Source organism: Homarus americanus, unplaced genomic scaffold, assembly GCF_018991925.1.
Source record: "Homarus americanus isolate GMGI-L3 unplaced genomic scaffold, GMGI_Hamer_2.0 scaffold19117, whole genome shotgun sequence".
NCBI lineage: Eukaryota > Metazoa > Arthropoda > Malacostraca > Decapoda > Nephropidae > Homarus > Homarus americanus.
Window position 1 is genome coordinate 5,414,213 of NW_024754704.1, and position 17,064 is coordinate 5,431,276.

Sequence of the window (17,064 nt, forward strand, 5' to 3'; positions counted from 1 at the left end):
GACGAGCTTTTAGTCGTACCTGGGCAGAGATCCTCGTTGACGAAGATAATGGTGCCCTTCAGTTTACTGGGTTGATAAAACACTTTGTCACAGTCAGAGGGGAATGAGAATTTTGTTATGATGTCACGGGGGCGAGAGGAGTAGGTTCCCGACGCGTTGATCACGGTCAAACTTTACATCAGGAAGTTTAAAATGCTAATTCAGCAGGCGTGAAATTTTGCGGTGGGATTACTCCCAGTACTCGTGGATATCTTCAGGGACTCCTGCAATCCTGAGGTTGTTTTGCCGCCCTATGTCATCCACATAATCCACCCGGTCTGCTTTTGTGCAAGTATTGTGGAATTGTTGTGATTAATATAAAGTGAGAAGACTTAGGAATTGTAAACTGTTTTATAAGGCATATATTTGGAAAATCCAAAATATTATAAAACATTCTTCAACTACAAGGGTCAAAAAATTCGCGAGCATACAAGCAATGCTGGGGCAGATATTATTGATATTTTAAATATAAATGATCCATTTTATTGTACTAATACAAGATTGAAAATACAGTATGGTCCCATCGTATCTTGTAATGTGGAACAAGTGTTTTCACATTATAATTGTATTCTTGCTGACAATAGGCGAAAGTCTTTTTTTTTAAATATACTGTACCATATTGTGATCAAGTGCATTTCTGGTTCATAAATGGTTTTCATTTTTTTATTAATATTCATTAAAAAAGTTGGTTTTTAATTTTCACACAAATGTTTGTGTTTTCAATATATTGTTATGCATGGCGTAATGTGTGTAGTATTTTGCGTTATTTGAAGGGAGAATGATAAGCACATAGTCGGTCTGGCTGGGCGTTTATTCTCTGTTCTTGGTTACAACGTGCCTAACACATTTCGTGTTTACACAAGCCGAAACACTTTCTGTCTTTGGTAAGAAGTAACATAATATATAATATATATATATATATTCAATAAAGGCAGCATATAAACATACATATATATATAACACTATTTCTCCCTTTCAAAAGAGAGCATGGCTGCTCCAAATCCTAAATAAACAAAACTTACAGAATTACATATGGCAGGGAAGAAGGGAATAGAACACAACAAATATAACTTCCTAAATAAACAGTTTTGAAAGGCCTGTTCACAATTCAGATAATTAGAGGTCTAATTTAATTACAGGGTTCCTAACTCTGTTTGATCTTCTAGGACTATTCCCTTCAAGTTTTATAGGGGTTTCACTTGCACTCTGTACATTATCATTGACAGACATATCATCACTACAATCAGTTGACACAGTGAGTGGATGCTGGGAAACATCATCTTTGAAATCATGATGATGATGATCTGAAACTGTTTCAAGTTTATCATCATGTCCTGGTGCTACATTCATCTCGTCATGTGCCTGAATGATGTGATCCACATGAACATATCTCAAAGAGTTACCACATTTCACTAAATATGTCCTAGATCCACATACCTTGTCATGACACCAATTACCACTTTGCATGTACAGTACCATAACCTTTAGCCATGTTCCTAACTCTCACCCTATCATTTACCTTGAACACTCTTTCACTGGAACTCTTATCATGATACATCTTTTGTTGAGCTTGTTTCCTCTCTACAACTTCAAACAGACTTGGCTTAACTAAACTTAATCTTGTTCTCAACTGTCTCTTCACCATTATCTCTGCAGGAGTACATCCCGTCACACTATGTGGCGTGGTTCTGTATCTGAGTAAGTTATTTGCTAGTCTGTGTTTCATTGATTTTCCAACAGTTCCTTGAATTACCTGCTTGGAAAGTGCTTCCTTTACAATTCTAACTGATCTCTCAGCTGCACCATTAGAGGCAGGATGATAGGGTGGGGTCAGTACATGCTTTACACCGTTGAATCTCATGAAGTTTTAAAACTCTGATGATTGGAATGGAGGACCATTGTTAGAAACTACCAATTCTGGTATTCCATGTTCGGCAAATATTAATCTTAATTCATCAAAGGTGCTACCAGCATTAGTACTGTACATGTGCGTAACATCAATCCACTTTGAATGACTATCAATTAATACAAGAAATTTGTCTGTTCCCTTATCACAGAAGTCAATGTGTACTCTTTGGAAGGGACGGGTAGGCCATTTCCAGGTTTTCAAAGATGTGCTGGGTGGCATACTCCTAACATTCTGACAAACAGAGCACTCACGTACCATCATTTCTATTTCACCATCCAGTTTAGGCCACCACACGAAACTTCTGGCCAGTGCTTTCATAGCACATATACCTGAATGTTCAAAATGCAGTTCACTCAAAATTTGCCCTCTAAAACACTGTGGAATTAACACTCTCATACCCCACAACACACATCCCTGTTCTACTGATAATTGACATCTCCTTAAATGATGCGGTTGAAAGTTTAAGGATGGACAAATCTCTGGCCATCCATTTAGTGTATACTCCAGGACTCTTCCTAATACAACATCTTTCCTAGTTTCATGAGCAATCATTCCGGAGGTGACTGGAAAATCTTCTGCTATCATGGTTACAGCATAAGCCTTAGGCTCTACTCCATCATTTGATCCACTAATGGCAACTTTGACAAAGCATCTGCATTGGAATGATCATCTGAGCGTCTGTACTGTATCTCATAGTCATATGCCGACAATATCAAAGCCCATCTCTGCATTCTTGCTGCAGCAAGTTAGGAACAGGTGATTTAGGACCCAAAATTGCCAAGAGAGGCTTGTGATCAGTTATTAAGACAAAATTTCTCCCATATAGATACTGGTGAAATTTCTTTACTCCAAATATGATAGACAAAGCCTCTTTCTCTATGTGTGCATAATTTTTCTCGCTTTGGATAAGAGTTCTCGAGGCATATGCAATGGGTCTTGCTTCACCGTTATCCATTATGTGACTTATGACAGCACCTAATCCATAGCCCGATGCATCACAAGCAAGCTTTAGTGTTCTACTGGTATCATAGTGGACCAAAACATCAGTACTAGACAGAGCAGCTTTACAATCTTCTAATGACTTCTGAGTTGCACTGTTCCATTTCCATGGTATCCCTTTCTGTAATAGTTCATGCAGAGGGGCTAAAACTGATGAAAGTCCACTCAAGAACTTTGAATAATACTGTATCATACCTAGGAAAGCTTTCAATTCACTACATTTTTTGGAGCAGGTAACTTTACTATGGCTCCTACTTTATCTTCTACAGGTCTCAGCCCTTCTGCATTCACTTTGTAGCCAAGATAAGTTGCTTCTTTAGCTAGGAATGAACATTTGCTCTTTTTGAGCCTGACATTGTGTGCCAACAATCGTTCGAATAATGTGGCTAGGGTTTTGACATGATATTGGATGTCACTGTCAACAATATGGACATCATCCTGAAAACATAACACATTGGGAAGACCCACAAGAATTTTGTCCATGATGCACTGAAATAACTTTACTGCACTTTTAACACCATAAGGCAACCTTTTGAACTTATACAATCCTTTATGAGTGTTGATGGTAAGGTACTGTTGACTTTCAGCATCAACAGAGACCTGAGCATATGCTTGGGACAAGTCTAACTTAGTGAAAATGGTTCCACCTGTTAGTGCAGCAAACAAATCTTGAGATGTGGATAAGGGATATTGCTCATCCTTAACAGCTTGATTAATGGTAACTTTATAATCACCAAATAGTCTAACAGATTTATCAGCCTTAGGTACAATTTCTATCGGAGCAGCCCAATTGCTCTTGGCGGTTTTCACAATAATTCCCTCACTCACAAGTCTGTCGAATTCCTTCTCAACCTCACCTTTCAATGCATAAGGAACAGGTCTGGACTTAGCATATATGGGTGTAACATCTTTGTCAATGGTGATATGAGCTTCATAACCCTTTATACCATCCTGTCCCTTTACAAATAAAATCTTGTATTTTTCAAGCAATTTCTCAAGACCTGGAATACTGTTACACATTCTAACACTAAATATCTCCTTCCAGTCCACCTCAAGTTCACACAACCAGTTCTTACCTAACAAAGTTTGTTTATTCACATAACTAGCTATAATTAATGGCAACTTTAAATTCTGATTTTTGTACTTTACCTCACACTCTAATTTACCTTCTGTGTTCAAAATCTCTCCAGTATAAGTTCTCAAATTGACACCCGAGTCTTCTAAAGGCACATGCGCAAATAGTTTCTCATACATATCTTTACTCATTATGGAGAAATCAGCTGCAGTATCCATTTCCATGGTTACAGGTGTGTCATTAATACACAAGTCCACATTATACCTACGCTTAACTTTCTCTTCACGACTGGTGTAAATAGTAAACACATGGGCACTCTCATCATTATCAGATCCAAAATTACTAACATTCTCATGAATACTGTTTTTCATTTCCTTCTCTCCACCTTCAACGGCATATACTCTACCTTTATCACTTCTAGAGGCAGGAGCAATATGTCCAATACGTTGACAATTGTAACATTTTGAATTCTTGAACTTACACTGAAAGCTTTTATGTTTTCCTAGGCACCTCTTACATTTTAAATCAGCATGTGTTCCTTGTTTTGTGGTATACTTATTCCTTTTAGCTATAGTTACTTTACACACTGAGCCACTACTGCTAACTGTTTCACTACCAGCATTGGGAACAAATTCTCTGGTGTTTTTCTCGGCCAATTCCATGCTTGTAGCTATCTGACATGCACTTTCAAAAGTTAAGTTAGTGGTGTTCATTAACTTATTCTGCATTTTTTCACAATTCAGGCCTATTACAAACCTGTCTCTTAGAGCTCGGTTCAAGAACTGTCCAAAGTTACAGTGAATGGATAACTTCTTCAAAGCTACTATATAATTACTTACTGATTCATCATTACCTCTATTTCTGGTGCCAAATCTGTAACTTTCAGCGATCTCAAGTGGAGCAGGATCAAAATGTTGCTTCAGAATCTTGGTAATCTGAATCAGTGAGGAATCTTTGGGTTTGTCTGGAGTAAGCAGATTGACCAGAGTAGAATAAACATTAGCTCCTACCTCTGTCAAAAAGATTGCTTTCCTTTTCTCTTGAAGGGCTTTCTTCTTCTGAGCATCACCACCGTCGTCCATTAATTCATTTGCCAGAAAGAGGAAGTCCATTCTCTCACAATTTGATGTGAAGTCTTCCTTGTCTGCATCATACTCCTCCAATCGTCCGATGTATCCACTGCCACTGACGCCAGCCATGGTTGCTCTCTTCACTTAAATTCTCCAGGTTCAGAGTAGCCTTCCCTTCAGTGGTCACTATCCTCTCTTCAAGGACTTCACCAACACTTTGAGGATCCCATCCTCGTCGCCAGTGTAGTATCTTGCGTTATTTAAAGGGAGAATGACAAGCACATGGTCGGTCTGGCTGGGCGTTTATTCTCTGTTCTTGGTTACAACGTGCCTAACATATTTCGTGTTTACACAAGCCTAAAAACTTTCTGACTTTGGTAAGAAGTAACATAATATATAATATATAATTCAATAAAGGCAGCATATAAACATACATATATATATAACAATGGGCAGTCGGAAACCATAATCTCTAGCCCACCTGGGTCGGTGCTGGAGGTTAGTACAGTGTCCTTTCTGGTCGGGGGCCCACCCTACCCATCACGAGGCAACACACGCACGAACACACACAGTCATAGTACGGCTGTATAGATGATATTATGTATAAGTATTGTACATGGCATTTTATACTCTGCATTATCTTCATTATATATGAACACGAAGAAAAATTACCATAGGTTGTAGTTACGAAAGTATGAATGGAAATAAACACTTCCAAACCACCCAGTGAATCCACACAACGTTTACAGCGCTTGTGTGTGTGTATGCCAGACCACGATGCTTCCACCACACCCCATCTATAACTTTTATTCTCCCTTCATTCACATAACTATATCAAAAATCGTGTTTAATTTAACTACATATTTCAAAAACCTTAAATTACATGTGGATCAGTCACTCCTCATTTGACACACCTATAGTGTAATACTTTGACCATCCCACCTGGGCACATGGAGGCCCACTGTATTTCTCACGAGGCAACATACGCACGAACACACAAATTATGATATGAACCCTTCCAGGCTTCACTATCATTATAATGTTATGTTCATCGTGCTCTGTATCTTGGTAACTAGTCATAGTATCAGTACATGGAAGAAAATCTATATTAATATACTGTAATATTGCATTTTATTGCAAACCATAGAAAATCTCGTTTAACCATTGGATGTGACGGAAAGCACCACACACTGGAGTTACGAAATGAAGAACCGAAGGACACATGAATGACCGACCTGACGTCGTGTGCAGGGAGGCCTGCCTTATTAGTCTGGACACTGTTGCTCAAAGGGTAAGTCGTATAATTCATCCTTGCATTTGTTGAGAAGAGTTAAATATATGTTATAATATATATATGTATATATATATATATATATATATATATATATATATATATATATATATATATATATATATATATATATATATATATATATATACTATATACTTTCCCTCACCCTAGCAAACTAGTTAGCATAGCATAACCAAACAGCCTCCCAAGGACCAATAGGTCTGTATATAATATGTGTGCACACGCTAAATTGACCTAGTATATTTTACTAATGTCTCAGTGTCCATGGGTTTTCTTACAGTTTGGCTGTGAGTTTTCTATTTTGTCTATCTGCCAGTTCAACAGGACTGCTAACCATCCTCCCAGCACCTCATATGCCATCCCAGACCCACAGCCTATATGTATGGTGCAAGACCGCAGTCCAATACATACAAGTCAGGCAGTCAAGCATATGGTTGTTGAATGGGATGTTGAGGAGGAAACGAATGAGGCAGTGAGGAGACACGCACATAATGTGTGGAAGGGAATAAGGAGGAGGCCGAACATCTGCAGCAATCTGGTAGATTCCATGCCCACCAGATTGAATGAAGTTATAGCAGCAGATTGAGGTTGGACACGGTATTAACCTGTGGTCAAGAATTAAATCTCCGCCCACGACGGTGCCTTGTAGGGGGTGGCGGGGGAGTTAGCTCTCTGGTGTAACCTCGTTGGGGCCACATAGACTTCGTTTCCTAACTCTCGGGAATTTGTCCAGGTATTTTACTATGTGGTTTTACGTCACTTCACATAAATATGCTTACAAAATCTATGCATTAATATGCATAACTCTTGGGAATCTGTCCAGACATTAAATATATGTTATATATTACAATAATCACATTGATATGTTTACAATGTTTATACATAATAATTGTGAAAAATATTTTTGGGGTTTCAATTAACCAATAGTCATGCCTATAAAACAATCTTGATGCTCTAAGTGCATGTATGTGTAAAATAACGAGTAACTGATCCACATTATTTTGGTAAATAAAGAAATGAAAAGCAAGCACTTAGCCATGCGGATATAGTTACACGGAAGAAGGGAAATAAGGATGAACCATGGTTTTGATGGAAACAATGTGCTATGGGACGATGCTCACAATGACGAATGGGAGAAACCTCTCTATGAAACATCTTACCTACTAAGGATGAAGCTTAATGTTACAGAACACACACACACACACACACACACACACACACACACACACTGTAACTTTATGTGACGCGTTGTCTGACTTGGGGTGGCTTTGAGCGAACCATACACTTGATATTACAATTTATGTATCCTTCCTGTCCATGATTTACAACAATAACTGTAGGGCAAAAGTTACAATATTATACTAATAATACTGTCATGTATTGATATTATGACTAGTTACCAAGATACAGAGCACGATGAGCATAACATGATAATGATAGTGAAGCCTGGAAGGGTTCATATCATTATTTGTGTGTTCGTGCGTATGTTGCCCCGTGAGAGTTACCGTGGGCCTCCATGTGCCCAGGTGGGATGGTCAAAGTATTACACTAAAAGTGTGTCAAATGAGGAGTGACTGATCCACATGTAATTTAAGGTTTTTGAGATATGTAGTTAAATTAAACACGATTTTTCATATAGTTATGCGAATGAAGGGAGAATAAAAGTTATAGATGGGGTGTGGTGGAAGCATCGTGGTCTGGCATACACACACACAAGCGCTGTAAACGTTATGTAGATTCACTGGGTGGTTTGGAAGTGTTTATTTCTATTCATACTTTCGTAACTACAACCTATGGTAATTTTTCTTAGTGTTCGTATATAATTAAGATAATGGAGAGTGTAAAATGCCATGTACAATACTTATACATAATATCATCTATACAGCCGTATTATGACTGTGTGTGTTCGTGCGTGTGTTGCCTCGTGATGGGGAGGGTGGGCCCCCGTCCAGAAAGGACACTGTACTAACCTTCAGCACCATCCCAGGTGGGCTAGAGATTATGGTTTCCGAGTGTACAGTGGTACTTTGCGCCATGCATATTTTTTAATCATATTTTTTGTAATTGTGTGTGAGCAGGGCTGATACTTGATGCATTAAATTATTTTCTGTGTGTATGTAGGTATTTTTGTAGCTTAATGTGGGAGTTGATTAATATTAGTATTAGGGTTGTAGTCCCCTGGAGTATGGAGCAATGTCAGTCATAGGCTGGCCTTGGAGGTGGAAGGATGTTTGAGTTTGTCAGGTGGATACCTTTCCAAATCAGGTTTAGTTGAGTATTAATTATTCAGTGCAATCAATGGTGATATTACAAAGTAGTTATTGTTTATTCAATGTGTATATATTAGTGGTTTACTCAGGATTATGTTAATTCTTTATTATCTTGATTTAATTTATCTGTTCATGATGGAACCTACACACTTATTATGGTAAAAAAAAATTACTGTATTAAATTTTATTTAAATTTTTTATTGTGTGTATAATTCCAAACGTTCACTCCTGAACTGTTGGGATAAAGAGGGTTGTTTGAACCCAGGAATAAGATGTGCTGAGTTGCCAATTTGTTTTTGTTTGTTTTTTGTGCCATATGTGCCTTGATTAGTATATTAATCTTTAACGTAATTCAAGTTAATAAGTCATGGCATAACAATATACATAAACGTAACAAATACTACATTTAGTTATTATTTGAAAATGTATTAAGTACTTCTGAAGCAAGAGAACTTTTTTGTCTACTTTCCATAAAAAGAATACTTTTTCAGTATTGTTTAATAAATTACTTTAGGTCAGTATATTGTTGTTTACTTTTATTTAATCCTTCATTTAAAAATCCTACTTCAGCAACATTCTGTCTGGGAAAGTAAATTTACTGAGAAAATGAACCGAAAAGGTGTTATTACTTATTAATTATTATTTATTAACTTGTTTTAAAGTGCATATTTTCTCAGTTTCTACTGCCATTTTTATGCCTAGATAACTCTATATTCGAAGTGTGGAGTCAAGCTGTACAGCCATTACCCTGTTACAGTGTTGTGAAGAATTACTGTTCATTAAAGGAGGCCTTCATCGTCTTTAATTATGGAGTTGCCTTCGGATGAGCGGAGGGGGGCTGCTCAGCGAGTGATTGGCCCATAAAATGTTTTAGTGGAATTGAAAAATTCGCTCATCTTGTGCTGATCTGCAAATTTTCGTGTTTCACATGCTTTATTTTTAAACCAGTTGTTCTTTAGATTGTGAAGTTCCCGCTGAGCCGCCACTTTCTTCTTGCAGAAGGTATCAGCTTTGGTCTGAGACTGAAGGTTGTTCTGCCAGTCAGTTAAAGCAGCAAGTTTATCATCAAAGAGTACATTGATTTCCGGGTCATTTTCATCAAACCAGTCCTGGTGTATTCTCTCGATCTGGCCGAGGGTGTCTCTGCAGGATTTTGTCATGACAGTTTCGAGAATATCCCATTCGGCAGAGATTTGGGTTGTTTGTTGTCGGGTTGTTTATTAGCCCATGTTTGAGCTGCTTTCTGAAAGCACGTGCTACTACTAGATCCTCTAGATGCTTAGTGTTAAAACCTCTTCTGGAGGCTTGCTGTTAATATTTTCTGTAATAAAACACCTGAATCACTCTCAGCTCGGTATAATATATATTCTAATAATTATACAGTTATTAGTACCCAAATAAAAAAGAATGGTTGCTTGTGTTTAGCACTAACTAATCTGAGATTATCTGGATACAATAATGATCTCTCTAGGTGTTCAGTTTCTGTGAGTGTTAGTGGTTAGGGCTCTCCTAACCTCCCTGTAACTTGAGGTGTTCCCCAGGGTACTATCGCCTCGCTCACCCTGTTTGTGCACTCATCAACAACCTCCTCTTACCCCTAGTCTACCACACAACCTCCTCTCACCTACAACCATCCACACGACCTCCTCTCACCCACAACAAACCCCACAACCTCCTCTCACCCACAACAAGCCCCACGACCTCCTCTCACCTACATCCGATCCCACGACCCCACAGCCTCCTCTCACCCACAGCCAACCTCACGACCTCCTCTCACCCACAACAAACCCCACGTCCTCCTGTCACCCACAGCCTGCCCCACAACCTCTTCTCCCCCCACGACCTCTTCTCACCAACAACCAACCCCACGAAATCCTCTCACTCACATCCAACCCCAGGACCTCCTTTAAGGCTCTCACCCACAGCCTACCCCACGACCTCCTCTCACCCACATCTAACCCCAGGACCTCCTCTCACCAACAACCAACCCCACGAAATCCTCTCACCCACATCAGCAGCCCCAGGACCTCCTTTAGGCTCTCACCCCACAGCAGCCAGCCTCGGCCTCCTCTCACCCCTGTAAACCCCACGTCCTCCTGTCACCCACAGCCCTGCCCCCACCAGCCTCTTCTCCCCACGACCTCGCCTTCACCAACAACCAACCCCACAGAAATCCTCTCACCAACAACAACAACCCACGTCCTCCTTTAAGGCTCTCACCCCAGCCTACCCACGACCTCTCTCACCCACATCCAACCCCAGGACCTCCTCTCACCCCAACCATCCCACGACCTCCTCTCACCCACAACCATCCCCACGACCTCCCCTCTCACCCAACCATCCCCCACGACCTCCTCTCACCCACAACCATCCCCACGACCTCCTCTCCACCCCACAACCATCCCCACGACCTCCTCTCACCCTAACCATCCCCACGACCTCCTCTCTACAACCATCCCCGACCTCCCTCTCACCCAGCCATCACGACCTCTTTCCACCCATCCAGCAGGACCTCCTCTCACCTGACCATCCCCGCTTCCTCCTCTCCACCTAGCCATCCCGGCCTCCTCTCACCCCAACCATCCCGACCTCCTCTCACCTAGCCATCCCCGACCTCCTCTCACCCCTAGCCATCCCCGACCTCCTCTCACACAACCATCCCCGGCCTCCTCCTCACCCCAACCTCCCCACGACCTCCTCACCCCTAGCCATCCCCGACCTCCTCTCACCCCAACCATCCCCGACCTCCTCTCACCCCAACCATCCCCGGCCTCCTCTCACCCACAACCATCCCACGACCTCCTCTCACCCACACCCTCCTCTCATCCACATAACCTCATAGCCTCCTCTCATCCACATCCTACCCTACGATTTCCTCTCATCCAAATCCTACCCCACGATCTTCTTTCATCCACATCCAATCCTACGATCTCCTCTCACCTACAACCAACCCCACGACCTCCTCTCATCCACATCTAACCTCACGACCTCCTCTCATCCCACCCCAATTCACTCCTCCGATGTTGACTCCGCTCTTCACTCCTTTATCCAATACATGTGCCAATACACTCTCGCTAGTCACTTGTTGCAGACTTCTACAACACCTACTCACCGTGTCATTCCATTCTGAGTTAAGGCTTCTGTATCATCGTTTCTTTCACACACACACACACACACACACAGTGTTTTCTCATCTCTTAACAAAACCACCAATAATGTTTGTTTTTTTAATCTTTGTAACCTCGATTTGTAACAAGATTAATCAACTTTCCAACAAATTCTTAAGAATATGTAGGTATTATTTGGCCTCTGGTAACGGATTCATATACTAATGAGGCCAAACTTTCACTGTATATCAATAAAAGACATATTATCAGCTGCTCAGAGTTAAAACAACCTCAGATCAGCTGTGAGAGTGAATAGTGCTGTCATGTGTGTATAGAACTGCGTCGTCTAGTTCCAATATTCTATACTAACAACCTGGCCACAAAATCCATTTGACTTATTGATGAAGATTCAATTACTCAGCCATGAAACTGTGGCCCACCGGAGCGCTGTTGTTGCTGCCTTTTCCTTCCCCTTGTTGTGCAGACCTGAGTAGTGTTGTTCCATCCCTCCCTTCCTACCTCCCCCTTCCCCTCTGGACTGGCCTTTGATGAATTTACTTCCCCTCTGCACGCTATGCCCAACTGTGTCAACCTGCAGAGTCTGCTTGGAGAACACACACACACAAATTTCCTTTGTTCCCTGTACAAGAATACTGTGTAACAACTCTCCCTCAACTGTCTTCCCTTCAGCAGGTAGATCAAATCTAACCTCACTTGTCTTGTTCTCTCGTAACCTGGATGTCATGCGTCATGATAATCATTCTTGTGCTTTTTTTTCAGCATTACAGGAGGGGAGCGCGTCGTGGCTCCAGACCTTGAATGTCTCTTATGATTCTCCATAAAACTGAAAGAAAATGGTAAATTGTTTTCATCTTGTGTTTGTGAATATTACACTCATGCCAGAAAATGATCTGGTGATTATTTACTTCACAGTTCGCCAAAAGTAACCCAACACACTTTTAACGCTTCACCAACAATTAAGATACTTTCCACGTGTCGCTAAAAATGACTTGATACATTTCACGTATCGCCAAAAGTTGCCCAAAAAAATAAAAAGTAAAAGTAGACAAAGAAGCTCTTTGAGTATTATCATAATTAGTCTGGCGTTGGCACAAGTTATCCATGTTATTTCTAATGAGCGAAGTTGAGACGCCTGAAAGATAAATTTTTGTTGGACAAGTTAGAGGTGGTCGAGAGGGAACCATGTGTCACCATCACCTCACCATTTTTCTCCTAGGACGCACAATACCCTCACCAAGTTTAGTATCAGAACTTTTTAATGAATGGTGACTGTCATTATTACCTCACATCACCTCAGCTCAGCTCAGCTCAGCTCACCTCACCTCACCTCACCAAGTTTAGTGGTGGCCCCTCATCTGAACCTTTTAATAAGTGGTGACTATCACCTCACCTCACCCTCTTCTTTTCTTTTAACATTTTGTGATTTATAATAACCTGTCACCATCACCGTTCCACACTATGATTTCACACTATATCACCTTCAATTTCGCCCAGGGTCCCACCATCATATCACTCTCGTGTTATGGTTTTCACTCAATTCACCATCAATATTTTTTTCTTTTATTTGCACTATCAACACAATATTTATTTCTCGTTTATAGTATGTCATCCTCATATTTTGGTGGGAATTTTCACAAACAGAATAACAAGTCCAGTAGAATTTTCGCTATCACCTTAATATTTCGTTTGTTTTCACTGTCACTTCACTATCTGTCTTTTTGTAGCTTTTAGCACCACCTCACTATCATCTGTTATAACTCTTACCATCACCTATCATCTGACAACTCTCACCATCATCTGCCATAACTCTCACTACCATCATCTGCTATAGCTTTCACCATCACCTGCCATAACTCTCACCAACTTCATCTGCTATAACTCTCACCATCATCTGCCATAACTCTCACCATCACCTCACCATCACCTGCCATAACTCTCACCATCACCTCACCATCACCTGCCATAACTCTCACCATTACCTACCATAACTTGCACCATCACCTACCATAACTCCCACCATCACCTCATCATAACTCTCACCATCACCTCACCATCACCTTATTACAAAGGTTTTGTGTCTACTTACTTTACTCAGTCGTGGTGGTGCTGTTGTTACTTAAGGGGGTCACTTGAGTCTATGTACATTTTGGTATCCATCCATCTGTTACTGGGGGAACCCTTTTGTTTTAGATTAATGTATTAGTTAGGAAGGGTAGTGGAAAGAGACATTTTCCATTTAAGTTTATTCAGCAAGGACGTGACATGAGGGCGCCTGCGTTCATCCTATTTTCTAACTAGACACCGTGGGGAGGGGGGGGGGGAGAATGGAGCTCATTATACACCCGCAAAAACTAAAGAGAAAACATTAACTACACATCACCGATCCTTCAGTATAGACGGTGGCCGGGCCACACACAGGAACCTCACAGCCACACTTCAACAACCAAACTGTCTGTCTCTTTCTTACACTCCTATCCTGTTGTCGAGGACTTTTTCAGTCTCCAATCAGAGTAGGATTTTTCCAAGGGTTATTATGTTCTGTTACCTGATTGGTTGGCACACTGTATGGGCGGGGCCATCTCCATGGCACCCCATATAGGTTTACTTGTTATTCGTTGAGGCTGTAACTAATTGTGTCCATTTGGTCTGACAAGTGCCATAAACATTGTAACGGTCGTTCACATGGGTGTATAGGTACCTGCCTGTGTGTATGGACGCCGGTCTGTGTGGGGTGTTCCTGTTTATTACAACCTCACCATAAATCTCACCATAACTCTCACCATCACCTCACCATAACTCTCACCATCATCTGCCATAACTTTCACCATCATCTACCATATCTCTCACCATCACCTCACCATAACTCTCACCATCATCTGCCATAACTTTCACCATCATCTACCATATCTCTCACCATCACCTCACCATAACTCTCACCATCATCTGCCATAACTTTCACCATCATCTACCATATCTCTCACCATCACCTCACCATAACTCTCACCATAACCTCATCACGGGAAGCAAGATCGACAAAGTAGATCCAATTTTTTCCCTCCTCCCCCTCATTTCATGCAAATTTTTCCCTCTTTCGCACTCGACATACTTTCTGCTCTTCTCCTCTTTGTTCACCTTCTGCTCAGAAAAGCCCCGGGTGCGTCTTTTCTTTCTTTCGCACTAAACAAACATTAAAGACATTCTCTTATTCCTTCCTCTTGTTCTTATTCATACAGACAACCCAGGTGTCTATGCATTCCCTAATAATCATCTGTAATCTGTCTGTCTGTGATCCCCCTACCTGTCAGTGTTCTCCCTCAAAGCTTCTGTCTGTGTGTCTGTGTACCCCAGCTCCATGTTTGAGTTCTCCTAGCCATCTGTCTGCTTGTCTGTATATGTCTATCTGTCTGTCTGCCTATCTGTCTGACATTACCTAAACTTGAGAACACCTGAGCCCATCCTTCAACCAGCTGTATTATATAATTATGTTCCTTCAAGGCAAAACTCCCCCCCCCTCTCATTGGTTCTTCCCTCTCTCTAGGCCACTTCATCTCTCTTGGCCACTTACCTTCTCTTCGCCACTTATCCGTACTTAGCCACTTCCCCTCTCTAGGCCAGTTCTTTTTTCTTGGCCACTTTCCTCTCTTGGTCATTTAACTTCTCTTGGCCACATCTGCTTTCTTACTTTTTACTTGTTTTATCCTCTTCACCACTAATCGGCTCGTTTGCCGCTTGGGCGATCGGTCACGTCTCTGTTACTTTTCTTTATATTTTATCCTCTTCACCAAATGATCGGCTCGTTAGCCTCTTGGGCGATTGGTCACGTCTCTGTTATGCACTATTGGCAAGTACTGGGCATGCACCGGCTCCTGAATGTACCTAAACCTGCTCCAGTGTTGGTCAAGTCTAGTCTTGAAAGAGCTCACACTCGGTGCCGGCACAACACTTTCTGGTAGATTGTTCCAAGAATTTACAACTCTCACTCCGAAAAAGTTTGCTCTCACAGTTTTCTGGACTTGCGGCTTTTTCAATCTTGAGCTATGACCCCTTGCGGGGCAAGCGTCCGCCAGCTCCAAGTATGGACACTCGACTGAGTAGTGCCCCTTGAGATGCTTATACACCTTGCCCGTCTGTAGTATAAGCTAGGCAATTTCAGGCGCTCCAATCTCTCAGGGTAGCTAAGATGCCGAAGGGCAGGCACCAGTCTGGTGGCCCTCCTTTGAATATTTTCAACCAACTGACATATCTCGGGGACCAGACGGGGAGACAGTACTCCAGATGGGGTATACTGCCAGACTGGGGTCACTAATTCTGAGGGAAATTCTTAACTCTAATCTTAATTTCTAAGGGTCGCTGCCACCAGATCCCTTCTGGACAGTATGTAACTCGTTAGGTAGCGTGCAGAGTGGACTAGGCATTGGGTTAGGTTTGTCATTGACCAGATCGATAAGGGGAAAGAAGGGTGAAACCATAACATGTCTTAACTAATTTATTCTTTATAAACTATATGGTAACAAAAAAAATACATTTGAGCTGGCCTTCCTCAGAAGAACAACGATGAGTTTGGTTACCCTGCTTACAATATCATTTAACACTTCGGACTGCTCCACCTGTATGGAATCATACAGGTCATCATACATATTAACACCCTCTCAACACACCCGTTACCCTCCACACCTGCAAGTATGGGACTCCTTGTAATTTCTAGGTATACCTAACAGGCACCTCGTTCGCACACCGGCCTCGGTGGGTAGAGACGAGGGCTACACCAAGAGACATTCCAGTACTATTTCTACGCCTGATATTACAGGTCGCTCCAAGTGACAACCGCGGAGTTTCTCAAGCGTTTCCTTATTTGTTCTACTCATTTGGGGTGGTGTGCTGGGGATCCACAGGTTCACAGTGGAAGTGCATGACCACTGTGGTGTGGCCTTCACAGTGTGATCATGGCTGACGCCCGGTAGGCGCTCAGAACGCGTCGTCCTGTGTTGGGAGAAGTCGAGGCATCACTGAGAATACTGCCGGAGGTGCCTTCGTCACCACACACTAGTACACCATGACTCCACTTTATGACATCAGGAAAGGTTTTAAGATGTAAAAACTGCCAGATAAGTCCTTTTTAGGGCTGAATAAAGCACGATGAAGGACATCGACCTGTGTTGGGAGAAGTCGAGGCATCACTGAGGGTGATGTCCGGACTCCCACCCTCCTCTCTGTTTAGGCCTACAGTTTCCAATCTTCAATTTTCACTTTGGATTCCCATGG